Here is a 15,375-nt window from a genome sequence, read left to right on the forward strand (position 1 = left end):
TACTGTTGGTGAGAATGCAAATTGGTATAGTCCCTGTGAAAAACAGTATGGAGGTTCCTCATAAAAAAAAATACCATATAGTCCAAAAATTCCACTACAGGGTATTTACTCAGGAAAAACGAACACACTTAAAAAGATATATGAACCCCTATGTTTATTGCAGCATTATTTACAATAGCTAAGACATGGAAGCAATGTAAGTGTCTGTTAATAGACAAATGGATAACGAAATTTTGGTATATATACACAATAGAATATTGCATAGCCATAAAAAGGAGATTGGTGCCATTTGAGGCAACATGGATGGACCTATAGGGTTTCAGGTAAGTGAAATAAGTCCGACTGTGAAAGACAAATACCTTATGATTCCACTCATAAATGGAATCTAAAAAAAAAAGTAAGAATCAGAACTATAAATACAGAGAATGGTAGTTGCTAACAGGGGACAGGGGTCGGAGTTGGGCAAAATGGAAAGGAGAGAGGAGATACACGCCCTCCAGTAATGGAATAAGTCATAGCGATAAAAAGGTAGAGCATAAGGAACACAATCAATGATACTGTAACAGTGATGTAATGGGACAGATGGTAGGTATACTTGTGGTGAACATAACATACTGTATACATGTGTCAAATCATTAAGTTGTACACCTGAAACTAATGTAACATTGTGTCAAATATACTCAAAAAAATACAATCATCTCAATAGATGTGGAAAAAGCTTTAGACAAAGTACAACATCCATTCATGATAAAAACTCTCAGCCAAGTACGTTTAGAGGGAACATACCTCAACGTAATAAAGCACATGTAATAAAAGCCCACAGCTACCCTACTCAATGGTGAAAAGCTGAGAGCTTTTCTACTAATATCAGGAATAAGGCAAGGATGTCTACTCTAACCACTTTCTTGGTGGTGTAATTATTTTTTATTCTAATTTTTAAATAACATCTTTGTTTTTATTCAAAATATCTGAGCAATTTTGACATTCTTTTTAAAAAAATAATTTTAACAGTTTTAAAAATTTAAATCCAAGTTAATTAACACAGCGTACTTATGGTTTTCAGGGAATAGAATTTAGCGATTCATCACTCTGCATATAACGCCTAGTGATCATCCCAACAAGTGCCCTCCTTAAACCCATCACCCATTTAGCCCATTTCCCTGATCCAACCGTGGTCCAGCACCCTCAGTTTATTCTCTGTATTTAAAAATCTCTTATGGGGTCACCTGAGTGGCTCAGTTGTTTAGGCATATGACTTCAGCTCAGGTCATGATCTCACGGTTCCTGAGTTCAACCCCCACATAGGGCTCCGTGCTGACAGTGCAGAGCCTGAAACCTGCTTGAGATTCTGTTCTCCCTCTCTTTCCCACTCTCTTCCTCATGCTGTCTCTCAAAAATAAAGAAAACATAAAAAAAATTTTTTAAAAAGAGACTCATATGGTTTGCCTCCCTCTCTGTTTTTATCATAGATTTTTGTCCCCATTTTCATTCAACATAGTACTGGAAATCTTAGCTAAAGCAATCAGACAACTAAAATAAATAAAAGGCATTCAAATTGGTAAGGAAGAAGTAAAACTTTCACTATTTGCAAAAGGCATAACAGTACACACAGAAAATCCTAAGACTCTACCAAAAATTACTAAAACTGACAAATTAGTTCAGTAAACTACCAGGATACAAAATAATATACAGAAATCGGTTGCATTTCAATACACTAATAATGAAGTAGCAGAAAGAGAAACTTAGAAAACCATTTTGTTTACAATTACACCAAAAAATAATGTTTCAAGGAATAAACTTATCTAAGGATGCGAAAGGCTTGTGCTCTAAAAACTATCAAACACTGATGAAAAAAACCGAAGATGACACAAATAAATGGAAATACAGTCCGTTCTCATGGATTGGGGGACTATTGATAAAATGTTTCTACAACCCCAAAGCAATCTACAGATTTAATGAAATTCTTATCAAAACACCAACAGCATTTTTCCACAGAACTAGAATAATCCTGAATTATTCTGAATAATTCAAATATACAACTTAATGACTTTGTAAGTTTACATATTATGCTATATTCACCACAAGTATAGCTACCATGACCCTGAATAACCAAAGCAATCTTGAAAAAGAACAAAACTGGAAGTATCACAATCCCAGATTTCTAGATATACTACAAAGCTATAATAATCATAGCAGTATGGTATGGACACAAAAATAGACACATATGTCAATGGAATAGGATAGAGACCCCAGAAATAAACCCACAATTATATGGTCAATTAATAGATGGCAAAGGAGGCAAGAATATGCAATGGAAATATGCAAGGTCTCTTCAACAAAGGGTGTTGAAAAATCTGGACGGCTACATGCAAAAGAAGGAAACTAGACCACTTTCTAACACCATACACAAAAAGAAACTCAGAACGTATTAAAGACATAAATGTGAGACCTGAAACCATAAAAACGCTAGAAGAGAACACAGACAGTAATTTCTCTGCCATTGGCCATATCACTATTTTTCTAGAAGTGTTTCTTTCCTAAGACAAGGGAAACAAAACAAACAAAACAAAAACAACTGATAGCACTATATCAAAATAAAAAGGTTTTGCACAAGAAAGGAAACAGTCAACAAAACTAAAAGACAACCTACTGAATGCGAGAAGATATCTGCAAATGATATATATGATAAGGGATAAATATCCAAGATATATAAAGAACTCCTACAACTCGACACCCCAAAACCCAAATAATCCAATTAAACAATGGACAGAAGACATAAACAGACATTATTCCATAAACATAAAAATGACCAACACATGAAAAGATAGTCAAAATTTCTAATAATCAGAGAAATGCAAATCAAAACCACAATGACCTATCACCTCACAGCTGTCAGAATTGGGTAAATTGAAGAACAAGGAACAAGTGTTGGTGAGGATGTGGAGAAAATGGAACTCTCATGCACTGTCGGTAGGATGCAAACTGGTGGAAAATAGCATGGAGGTACAAAAAATTAAAATAGAAATACTATGACCCAGTAATTCTATTCAGTATTTACCCAAAGACAATGAAAACCATAATATAAGAAAATGCACCCAGAGTTTTATTGCAGCATTGTTTACAATAGGCAAGATATGAAAGCAACACAGCGTTCATTCATAGATGAATGGATCAAAAATAGATGGGATACTCACATACACACACACACACACACACACACACACACACACACACTGGAATATTACTGAGCCATAAAAATGAAATTTTGCCAGTTATGACATCATGGATGAATGTAGAAAGTATAATGTTAAGTGAAATAAGTCCATCCGAGAAAGATAAATACCCTATGGTTTTACTCATACGTGGAATTTAAGGGAAAAAAGTGTGTGTGTGGGGGGGTGGAGGACAAAAAACACTAGACTCTTAAATACAGACAAGAAACTTATTGTTTCCAAAGAGGAGGTAAGAGGATAGGCAAAATAGTTGAAGAGGATTAAGAGTACACTTATCATGAAGAGCATGGAATAATGTAAAGAATTGTTGAATCACTTTATTATACACCTGAAAGTGATAGTATATTATTATACTGGATTTAGAAAATAAATAAAACACCCAAAATGGGACATACTGAAAATAAAAGTACAATTATCTCAGTATTAACATTAAATGTGAATGGATTAATCAATCCAATCAAAAGGCACAGACTGCCAGATTGGTTAATAAGAACCAACTCTAAATTGTCAACACGAGACAAACAACATTTAATAATGCTGAGAGACTCAAAGTAAAAGAATTTCAAAAGAATTTCTGTATAATTCATACAGAAAAAAATCTGGAGTTACTATAGATAAAATAGAATTATAGCAATATTACTAAAGACAATGAGGAACATTTTCTAGTGATAAAAAGCATTAATCAGGGATTTATAACAATTTTTAAAAATATACGCATCTAACAATGTTTGCTCCAGTGGAGCAAAACTAAGTGAAGGAAGAAATAAGACAATTCAGTGAGAATAGTTAGACACTTCAATATTTCACATTCAAAAAATTACAACAACCCGACAGAAGATCAAGGAAATCTAATATTTTAACATTATAAATGAACTAGACCTAATAAACATCTATACAAGTCTTCACTCAGAAGACTACACAATTTTATCAAGTACACGTGGAATATTCTCCAGGACAGAACATGTACTATGCCAAAGAAGAAGCTTCTCTCTATATGTAAGTTGAAATAATGCAGAGCATGTTCTCTAACCACATTGAATGAAATTAGACATTACTAATGGCAATGGGTTTGGTAAATTCACAAATAGGTGGAAAGTAAAACACTACTGAATAATCAATGTGCCAAAGAAGAAACAAAAAGGAAAATTAGAATATTCTGAGAAAGAAATCAATGAATTATAAATTAACCTCCATCTTAAGAAAGTGGAAAAAGAGCAAACTAAACCCAAGGCAAGAAGAAGGAAGGAAATAGAAATTGGAGCAGAAATTAATAGAGAATAAAACAATCAGTAAAACCAAAAAAGGGTTCCTTTGTAAAGACCAACAAAATTAACATACCTTTATCTAGACTGGACAGGAAAAAAATTGAAGACTTAAATTACTAAAGTCAAGAATAAAAGGATAAATCACTGTTATTTTACTGAAATAAAAAGGATTTGGGGCGCCTGGGTGGCGCAGTCGGTTAACCGTCCGACTTCAGCCAGGTCACGATCTTGCGGTCCGTGAGTTCGAGGCCCGTGTCAGGCTCTGGGCTGATGGCTCAGAGCCTGGAGCCTGTTTCCGATTCTGTGTCTCCCTCTCTCTCTGCCCCTCCCCCGTTCATGCTCTGTCTCTCTCTGTCCCAAAAATAAATAAACGTTGAAAAAAAAATTAAAAAAAAAAGGATTATAAGGAAGTGCCATGAATAACTGTATGCTAACAAATTAGATAATTTCCGTGAAGTAGATAAATTCCTAAAGAGACAAACAACCAACACTGAGTAAAAAAGAAAGAAAACGTTAATGACCTACAACACATTTTAAAAAATGAATTGGTAATTTAAAAACTTCTTGCAAAGAAAAGCCCAGATCCAGATGACCTTATTGCTGAATTCAACTAAACACTTAAAAAAATTAATACCAATTATTCATAAACCCCTTTAAAAAAAAAGAAGAGGGATCACTTCCCAACTCATTCTATGAAGCCTGTATTATTTGATCTCAAAACTAGACAAAGACACTACAAGAAAACTGTAGACCAGTATCTCTTATGAATATACATGCAAAATACTCAATAAAATATTAACAAACCACATTCATTAACTTTAAGAAGGATTATACACCATGACCACATAGGATTTATTCCAGGAATGCAATATGAGTTTAACATGTGGAAATCAGTGTAATGTAACTTATCCATAGAATAAAGCACAAATCTCACAGGGTCATCTCACTACACACCAAAAAGGCATTTGACAAAATGTAACAGCTTTTCATGATTAAACCTTCAACATACCATTAATAGAACTTCCTCCACTTGCTAAGGGGCATCTATGAAAAACCCACAACTAATATCATACTTAAACGAAACAACTTAAGTGAAATACTGAACGCTTCCTCTAAGATCAAGATAAAGGCAAGGATGCCTGCTTTCACCACTGCTGCTCAACATTGTGCTGGAGATTCCAGGCAGGGTAATTAGGCATTAAGAAGGAATTAGGCATTCAGGTGGAAAAGAAGAAGTAAAATTATTTCTATTTGCAGGTGACATGATGATACCCTGTATAGAAACGCCCAATCGGGGCCCTGGGTGGCACAGTCAGTTAAGCCTCCGACTTAGCCAGGTCACGATCTCGCGGTCCGTGGGTTCGAGCCCCGCGTCAGGCTCTGGGCTGATGGCTCAGAGCCTGGAGCCTGTTTCCGATTCTGTGTCTCCCTCTCTCTCTGCCCCTCCCCCGTTCATGCTCTGTCTCTCTCTGTCCCAAAAATAAATAAACGTTGAAAAAAAAAAAAAAAAAAAAAAAAAACGCCCAAGCAATCCACTAAAAATTATTAGAACAACGACAACAAAAAGAATTCAACAAGGTTGCAGGGCAGATCAAAATATGAAAATCACTTGTATTTGTATAAATCAATGAACAATCTGAAAGTTAAATTAAGAAAACAATTCTATTTATAGTTGCAAAAAATTAAGTATCTGAGAATAAATTAAATAAATGAAATCTTATAATCTGAATATTAAAAAACATTGTTGCAAGAAATTAAAGAAGACCTGGGGTCCCTGGGTGGCTCAGTCAATTAAGCATTTGACTTCAGCTCAGGTCATGATCTCATGATTCATGGGTTTGAGCCCCACAACAGGCTCTGTGCTGACAGCTCAGAGCCTGGACACTGCATCCAATTCTGTGTCTCCCTCTCTTTCTCTCTCTGCCCCTCCCCTACTCATGCTATGTCTTTCTCTCTGAAAATAAGCAAACATTAAAAAGTTAAAAAAAAAAAAGAAATCAAAGAAGACCTTAAAAATATCAAAGTCATCCCTCATTCATGGACCAGAGAACTTAACACTGTGAAGATGACAATCCTCTCCAAATCGATCTTTAAGATTTAACACCATCTCTAACAAATTCCCAGTTTTTTTTTCTTGGAAAGTAGCACTTTACTTCCTAAAATTCATGTGGAAATTCAAGGTACATGTAATAGACAAACAATCGTGGGGGAAAAAAAATAAGATTAGAGAATTCACACTTCCCAGTTTGAAACCTTCTACAAAGTAACAATAATCAAGCCTGTGTGGTCCTGGCATGAGGATAGACTTATAAATGAATGGAATGGAATTCACAGTCCAGAAATAAACCCTTACATTTATAATTACTTGATTTTTGGTGTGGGTTCCAAGACAATTCAATAGGAAAATAATCGTCTGAATAGTCTATTTGATAAATGATGCTGGGACAACTCTGTAACCATAAGCAAATGAATGAAGCTGGACTTCATATGTAGTAATTAACTCAAAATAGATCATAGACCTAAATGATTATACAAGGAAAACTACAAAACTCCTAAAAGAAAATATACAAGGAAATACTTGTGACCTTAGGTTAGACGAAGCCTTCTGAATTATGATACCAAAACACAAGGAACAAAAGAAAAAAAGATTCTGCTTCATTGCAAGAAAAAAAAAATGTTTGTGGTTCAAAGGACACCATTTAAAAAATAAAACAACAGTGGTTGCTTTAGCAGCAAATATACTAAAATTGGAACGATACAGAGAAGATTAGCATGGCCCTTGCACAAAGATGACATAAATTTGTGAAGCATTCCCTTTTTATGAAAAAATAAAACCCACAAAATTGGAGAAAATATTTTCCCCTATCTATCCAACTAGGTACTTGTAACTAGAATAAAGAACTCTTACACCTCAATAATAAAAACACAAACCAATTTTAAAAATGGACAGAAGAGATGAATAGACATTTCACCAAAGATGATACACAAAAAGGCAATCAGCACATGAAAAGATGCTCAGCATCATTAGTCATTAGGGAAATGCAAATAAAAATCACGTTGGAGATAGCTATAAATAAAAAGACAATAGCAAGTGTTGGCGAGGATGTGGAGAAATGGGGATCCTCATACATTGCTGGTGGGAGTATAAAATGGCACAATTGCTTTGGAAAACTGTCTAGCAGCTCCTCAAAATGTTAAACGTAGAGTTACCATGTGCCCAGAAATTCCAGTCCTTGGATATATACCCAAGAGAAATGAAATCATACCTCTATACAAAAACAGTACATAAATGTTCATGGCAGCATTATTAGCAAGATCGCCAAAGGGGAAACCCTGAATATCCATCAACTGATGAATGGATAAATAAAATTTGGTCTATGTATGCGACGGATTACAGTTCAGCAATATAAAGGAATAAAGTACTGATTCATGCTGCTATTCGTATAAAACCTCATAAAAACTTTTATGCTGAGTGGGAAAAAAAAGTCATAAAAGACCATGTATTGAATGATTACATTTATATGAAACATCCATAAAACCCAGAGACTCATAGCAGGTTAACAGATATCTATCTGGGGCTGGAAGTGGGAATGAGAAGGGACTGTAGATGGACACAAGGGATCTTCTGGGTACAAAAGGAAATGTGCCAAAATTTTTTTGTGATGGTTTCACAACTAGGTACATTCATTAAGAGTCAGTGAACCTTACACTGGGTGAATTTTATGGTATGCATACTCTAGCTCAACAACGTTGTTAAAACAAAAAAATTATGTGGGATATATGCTCTAATAATGGAATGTGTGACATACTGGGAAAAAATTAAGGGAACATCTGTTCATTTTGAGGCTAGAGGACACTGAATATAGAATGTGGAATGCAAACCATTCTTGGTTTCATCTATATCACCCTCTTCTATGGAATCCCTCCTGTTATGGAGGGTTATTCTCTCCTGCTAACACCCTCACCACCCTCCTTTGCCTTCTGTCAAGATCTCTCTTATATTTTAATAGAGTTTAGTATGCAGTTCACGACCTTCCTCCCCATTCTCATTTTGGGAGTTTTTATAGTCTCAAAGATGGCACATCTGACATGTAAGTCCCCCTAGCTTCTTATCTGTCTTCAACCCAGTGACCTTCCCTCTTCATACCACTTCAGATCATCAGACCCATAGGCACATGTTACAACTTGTCATCAGCCATATTTCTCTGCCACTTGACTATGCTACCTGCTGAACACAACCTTCTCTTCTTGTTGCCCACTCACTTTTTTATTCTTATGAATCCAACCAATTATTAGATTGTTCAGACCAGGGGTCATCAGCAAACTTTTTCTGTCAAGAGCCAGATAGTAAGTATTTTAGGCTTGGGGTTCATATGACCTCTGTCACAATTCCTCAGCTCTGTGCCCTACTCTGCTGTTGTAGGGAGAACGCAACAAAAGGCAGTAAGTGGGCCTGGTGGTCCTCCAAGAAAAACTTCTATAAAACAGGCCAAAGACTAGATTTGGTTTATGGGACACAGTTTGTACTTCTCTCTCCTTCATGGAGACATAGGCCTAGGCACAGGCTTATAGGAAGGAGTACAAGCAAATTGTTTTACTTTTCTGAGTATCCCTTTTTACGTGTATGTAATGGAAATAATGCTTTCTACGTCTTCAAGTTTATAGCAGTTCAATGAGAAGATGAACAAAAAGTTTAAGTGCAGATGATGGCACATAGTAATGAGGAAATTCATGGGTTTTCAAATGAGTTCTAATAAATATATTCTTTCCTCTCCGTTGAGTTCTAAATGAGTTTAGAAATTAGAAAAAAGTAAGCAAGGTTGCCTGGGTAGCTTACTTGGTCAAGGGTTCAACACTTGATTTCAGCTCACGTCATGATCTCACAGTTGGTGAGTTACAGTCCTTTGTCAGACTCTGTGCTGTCAGCTTGAGATTCCCCCCCCCGCCCCTCCTTCACTTGTCCCCCACTTGTGCGTGTACTCACACACATACTCTCTCTCAAAATGGAGAACCACGCCCCAAAATTCACTGTCATATATAAGAAAGGTGAAGTTGGAGAATGTTGCATGTCTACAGGCCAGGGGTCTAATACTGAATTCCAGAATCAGAGAAGCTTACTTGTCCTGTCCAAGCAGCATTAGACCAAGCCAGGCCTTCTGGAACAGGAATAAGTAGAGAATTTTGGGTTCCTTCTTAAAAAAAATTATCAAATGTTCTTCCAAACGGATGGAAATATCAGGAGTGGGTTCTTAATGTTCTGCCTAGAACAAATGTTCGTTTTCTTCCCCCACTGTCCCCAGACTGGATAGCTATGTTCATGAGGTCAGAGCAACCTCTCACACAAGGGTACACACACATTCTTGTGGTTTCTCTGAGTGTGTGCCAGGAGAGTTTCTTAGAGGCTAGTTCAAACTTCTCTACAAATGTATTCTAAAAGTAAAGAAGAATAAACTCTAATCTCCAGGGGCCTATGGATATTGCTATAAAAGATCCTGCTAAGAGATTAAAATTCTTTAGCGGTCTTTTATCTTAAAAACCAAGCATATGTTGCATTTTTCCCTATGGTTGAAGTTTATTTACCAATTAAAGAGCTTTAATCACCTACCCCTAACACAAAATAATTGAGTAAAATTAACAGTGTGAAAAAACGTGCTGTGTACATTTTCTAACAACCTTCCTGCCACACATATGGCCTCACTTCCCTCCACCATCAGGCAAAATAACTTCGAGAAGCACCAGTCAGGACTATGTTACTTCATCCTAAAATTCAGCTCTCTTCATCGTGTTTATTTCCTCTCAATCTGGTCTCAAGGATTTTGGAACCAGACCCTACTTTCTGTGGGGTGCAAGGTCCACAAAGGTCAGGGTCCTGGAGCTCCAGCCCCAACTCAATTGCTGAACTATGAGCTCAGACAGGTTTTGTGGCCTTTCTCCACATCACAGGCTCTTTGTTACTAAGGGTGGTAGTGTTTGCCCTGACCAGCTCAACACTATTACAAAACAACATGAGCTAATTATTTTAGGGGTGCAAAGCAAATGTCTGTTTACTGTGTTATTCTCTATGTGGTCATGGTAATTATGCCAGTAGCTCAGAGCACTGTCTTTCCCCCACTCCCCCAATAAATTCCTTTAGAATTATCATATCTCTGGCCAATCTCCAACATGCTATGATCACAGTTCTGATATCCATACGATTGTATGGATAGGTGCCTGGAAAGATTGGCAAACAAGTATTAAATGTATATACATAGACCCTATATTGAAAAACATGCATGTATACCTATATACATATCTATATCGATATCTCTATAATTGGATCTATCTATATTTTCTTATACCTCTCTCCATATTTCTATCTATAGATATCCCCATGCAGAGCAATTCAAGTTGAGCATGGCTGGTAGTAGTATGGTGTAACAGGTCATCTGGTAGGTGGCTGTACTGTGAACACGTACCACCTTTAGTGGTAGGGATACTCATGTCCACAGAGTTTGCTCCTTTAGATCTGCCACAGAATCTAAGTTGTACTGGGATTTAGACCTATGGCTCTTCCTTTTATGACCTGAGATTTAACTTAAATCATTGTTGGTTAGGTTCATTGTAGGTATCTTATTGTTTTTGGTGCAATTGCAAATGGGATTCATTGATTTCTTTTTCTGCTGCTTCATTAGTGTATAAAATGCAACAGATTTCTGTATGTTGATTTTCTAGCCTACAACTTTGCTGAATTCATGTATTAGTTCTAGCAAGTTTTTGGTGGAGTCTTTTGAGTTTTCTACACAGAGCGTGTGTCCTGTCTGTCTGTCTTTCTCTCTCTCTCCCCCCCCAACACACACACACACACACACACACACACACACACACACACACAACACACGAGTATTACTCAGCCATCAAAAAGAATGAAATCTTGCCAACTGAATGACATGGATGAGCCAGGATGTATTACGCTAAGCAAAATAAATCAGAGAAAGGACAAATGCCAGATGATTTCACTCATATGTGGAATTTAGAAACAAAACAAGATGACATATGAGAGTGGTGGAAGAGAAGAATGGTGGGAGAAACAAACTACAGACGAAGACTCTAATACAGAGAACAAACTGAGGGTTGATGGAGGGAGGTGGGTGGGAGATGGGCTAGATGGGTGAGAGATAAAAGGAAAGCACCTTGTGTGAGAGCAATGGGTGTTGTATGTAAGGGTGTATCACTAAAATCTACTCCTGAAACCAATATTACACTATATGTTAAATAAATGTAAATTAAAAAAAATCAGCATATGCAGTTGTTACAGCAAGAGAAAGAACTTATGAAAAAAAGCCTCCAAATATGAGAGAAATCAGCCAATCAAGTCTCAGTTGTTCAGGAACTATAGACCAAGGGCTTCTGTTTTCCTTCTTCCCCAGTTTTTCAAATACTTCTGCTACTGTGGAAGTGACTATTTCCTCATGAGAGCAAAACTACAGGCATTTTAAAGGAAATGCACTTGGTATAAAAATATGCAAGGCCTCAACCACAGGTGGCAATAGGCTGTAATTAGATCTCTTCTCTAAAACGCACTGAAGAACTCCCTCCTGGCTTCTTTCTTCTGGCTGTGTGGAGTGAGCAGGAGCAGGTCATGGACGGGAGTTTTGTGATGCCAGGTGCACACTGTGGCCATAAATGGCATTTCAGCTTTTGACCAATGAAGCTTAGAGGGAAACTCTAACACTGAAAATAAAGACTGCTTGAACCAAAGAAACTCTGGATGGTTGTAATTCCTCTGAAAGAATATGTGCATCCATAGATGTGGTACTTTTCAACTCTTATTTTTAGGTTTAATAGCAAAGACAGGAGGGAGAACCACAGGCTGGTCAGTCTGTGCTTTTCAAATGGTGCATTACAACCCTTAAGGCGATAGTAAAGTTATTTTATTTGGGCATGGAAAATACTTTACAACTGGAATAGAACGGAAGGGAGTCAAATAGAATAACTACAAAATATAACACATTGCATGTGGTTAGGATAAACATTGTTTTAACAGACTTGTGTTTTCTGTATATGCTCTGAAATGAGGTTTCATAGGGTTTTCTTATTGTGGACCCCAGGAAAAAAAAGTTTGAGAAACAGTTACATAATTTAGGTCTTTGTCACATACTTTTGGGATTCTAGGTTTAAAAAATAAACTAAAATTCTGGCCACTTAACAATGGCCTTTTCTAAAGAATATACCCTTGTCACTTATGGCAATGTTTCTCAACTACTTCAACGTGAAGAGATTTAAAACCTGAGTTGGAAACAAGCTGCCTAAAAATCAAATAGGAGATTTAAAATGAAGTTTCAAGAAATGTACCCATTTCTTCCAGGTTGCCCAAGTGGGTTGGCATGTAATTTTTCATAGTATTCTTTTATAATTGTTTGTATTTCTGTGGTGTTGGTTGTGATCTCTCTCACTTATGATTTAATTTATTTGGGTCCTTTCTTTTTTCTTTTTGATAAGTCTGGCTAGGGGTTTATACATTTAATAAATTCTTTCAAAATACCAATTCTTAGTTTTATTGATCTGTTTTTTGTTGTTGTTGTTCTGATAGCATTTATTTCTGCTCTCATCTTTATTATTACCCTTCTAGTGGCTTCAGTCTTCATCTGCTTTTCTTTTTCTAGCTTCTTTAGGTGCAAGCCTAGATTGTGTTTTGACATTTTTCCTGCTTCTTGAGGTAGCCTGTATTGCTCTCTACTTCCCTCTTATGACTGATTTTGTTGCATATCAAAGGTTTGAACTGTTGTGTTTTCATTTTCATTTGTTTCCATGTTTTTTTTATTTCTCCTTTAATTTCCTGGTTAAGATAAAAAGCTTCTGCAAAGCAAAGGAACAATCAACACAAAAGGCAACAGAATAAAAGAAGATATTTATGAATGACAGACCCGAAAAAAGAATTAGCATCTAAAAATCTATGAATAACTTATCAAACTCAACACTTAAAAAACAAATAATCCAGTTAATAAATGGGCAGAATACATCAAAAGACATTTTCCCAAAGAAGACATCCAGATGGCTAACAGACACATGAAAATATGCTCATCATCAGGGAAATCACTCATCATCAGGGAAAAACAAAACAAGACAACAAAGAGATACCACCTCAAACCTGTCAGAATGACTAAAATGAACAACTCAGGAAAAAAACAGATGCTGGCGAGGATGTAGAGAAAGGGGAATCTCCTCACACAGTTGGTGGGAATGCAAACTGGCTCAGCCAGTTTGGAAGATGGTATGGAGGTTCCTCAGAAAGTTAAAAATAGAACTACCCTACAACCCAGCATTTGCACTAGTAGGGATTTACCCACGGGACACAGAAGTACTGATTCAAAGGGGCATATGCACCCTGATGTTTATAGCAGCATTATCAACAATAGCCAAACTATGGAAATGCCCAAGTCTCCATTGACTGATGGATGGATAATGATATGGCATATATACATATACAATGGAATATTGCCATTTGCATTGCCATTGCATAAAGAGAATGAAATCTTGCCATTTGCATTGATGTGGATGGAGCTAGGGTGCATTATGCTAAGTGAAGAAAGTCAGAGAAAAACAAATACCATATGGTTTCACACATATGTAGAATTTAACAAGCCAAACAGATCAACATAGGGGAAAGAGAAAAAAAAGAGAAGGAGGCAAACCTTAAGAGACTCTTAACTATAGAGAATAAACTGAGGGTTGCTGGAGGGGAGGTTGGTGGGGAAATGGGCTAAATGGATGACAGGTATTAAGGACAGCGCTTGTGAAGAACAGTGGGTGTTATATGTAAGTGATGAATCACTAAATTCTTCTCCTGAAACTAACATTACATTATGTGTTAACTAGAATTTAAACAAAAACTTGAAAGATAAAAATAAAAATAAAAATAAAAATAAAAATAAAAATAAAATGAAGCTTCATGAGGAGGGGAAGATCAGGGAGAGAGAACACCAAGTAATATATATATTTGTGTATCTGAGATTTAGACACTAGGATGCATTGAAGGGCACCAGAAAAGAGTGTTTCTTAGGGTAAACCATTGCTAAAACTTTGCTATAGCCACTAAGTACTTGAGGAGAGAAAAGGCTCAGAGCCCTTATGTCATTCCAAATGGAAGAATTAACCCGAGTCAGGAAAAGGAGTCCTTTAACAAGTTCACTTCCTGGCTTTAGGAAGGACCACTGTGTCTGATTTCTAGTAAAACATTTAAGGAAGCTTTCTGAAGACCCAGGAGATAGCAGCTGCATAGAATATAAGTAACCTTTTCTGGAAAGTTTTGAGGGATGTATGTAGAGCAGTATCATGTGTGTACGACTTAATGTGTGATTATGTCTCCTGTCCTCTCTTAAAGGATACTAACTTGGTTTATAAATGCCATAGTTCATAAATTACTGCTGATGTTGATATTTTTGTTAGTTTTCTGTGTCACTTATTTGGCTGCAGAAGACCATATAAGAAGGAAGAAAGGAAGGAGGAAGGAAGAAAGAAAGGAAGGGCAAGGGCAAGGGCAAGCAAGAAAGAAACCTAGAATGGCTTGACTCATGGGCTTTCAACGCTTTTTTCCTTTTCTTGATTTATTCTATTTCCTGGATAAAATTTTACCAAGTATCAAAGCAAAAACAATTCGCCCCAAACCAAAACCAAACCGTCACCACCAAAAACAAAATGAAACGAAACAAGAGAGAGAGAGAGAGAGAGAGAGAGAGAGAGAGAGAGAGAGACCACAATTGTTTCCTTTTTCAAAATTTCAGGAATGGTCATATCCTTTGAAATCTCACCTTGATTATCAAGGAAAAATCTAAAAATTAAAAGCATGTCATCTTAGAAACAGATGTGAAAAGAGGATTAGTCCCTTTGACAGTGGATTT

At 36.5% G+C, this 15,375-nt stretch overlaps 2 pseudogenes; both read left to right on the forward strand.

Moving 5' to 3' along the window:
- The first annotated feature begins 299 nt into the window (after nucleotides 1–299).
- Nucleotides 300–15,375, forward strand: part of LOC115525417 — a 90,416-nt pseudogene continuing 75,340 nt past the window's right edge.
- Nucleotides 7,220–7,320, forward strand: LOC115526699 (annotated as a pseudogene).

This window comes from Lynx canadensis, chromosome D1 (assembly GCF_007474595.2).
Source record: "Lynx canadensis isolate LIC74 chromosome D1, mLynCan4.pri.v2, whole genome shotgun sequence".
In the NCBI taxonomy this organism is placed as follows: domain Eukaryota; kingdom Metazoa; phylum Chordata; class Mammalia; order Carnivora; family Felidae; genus Lynx; species Lynx canadensis.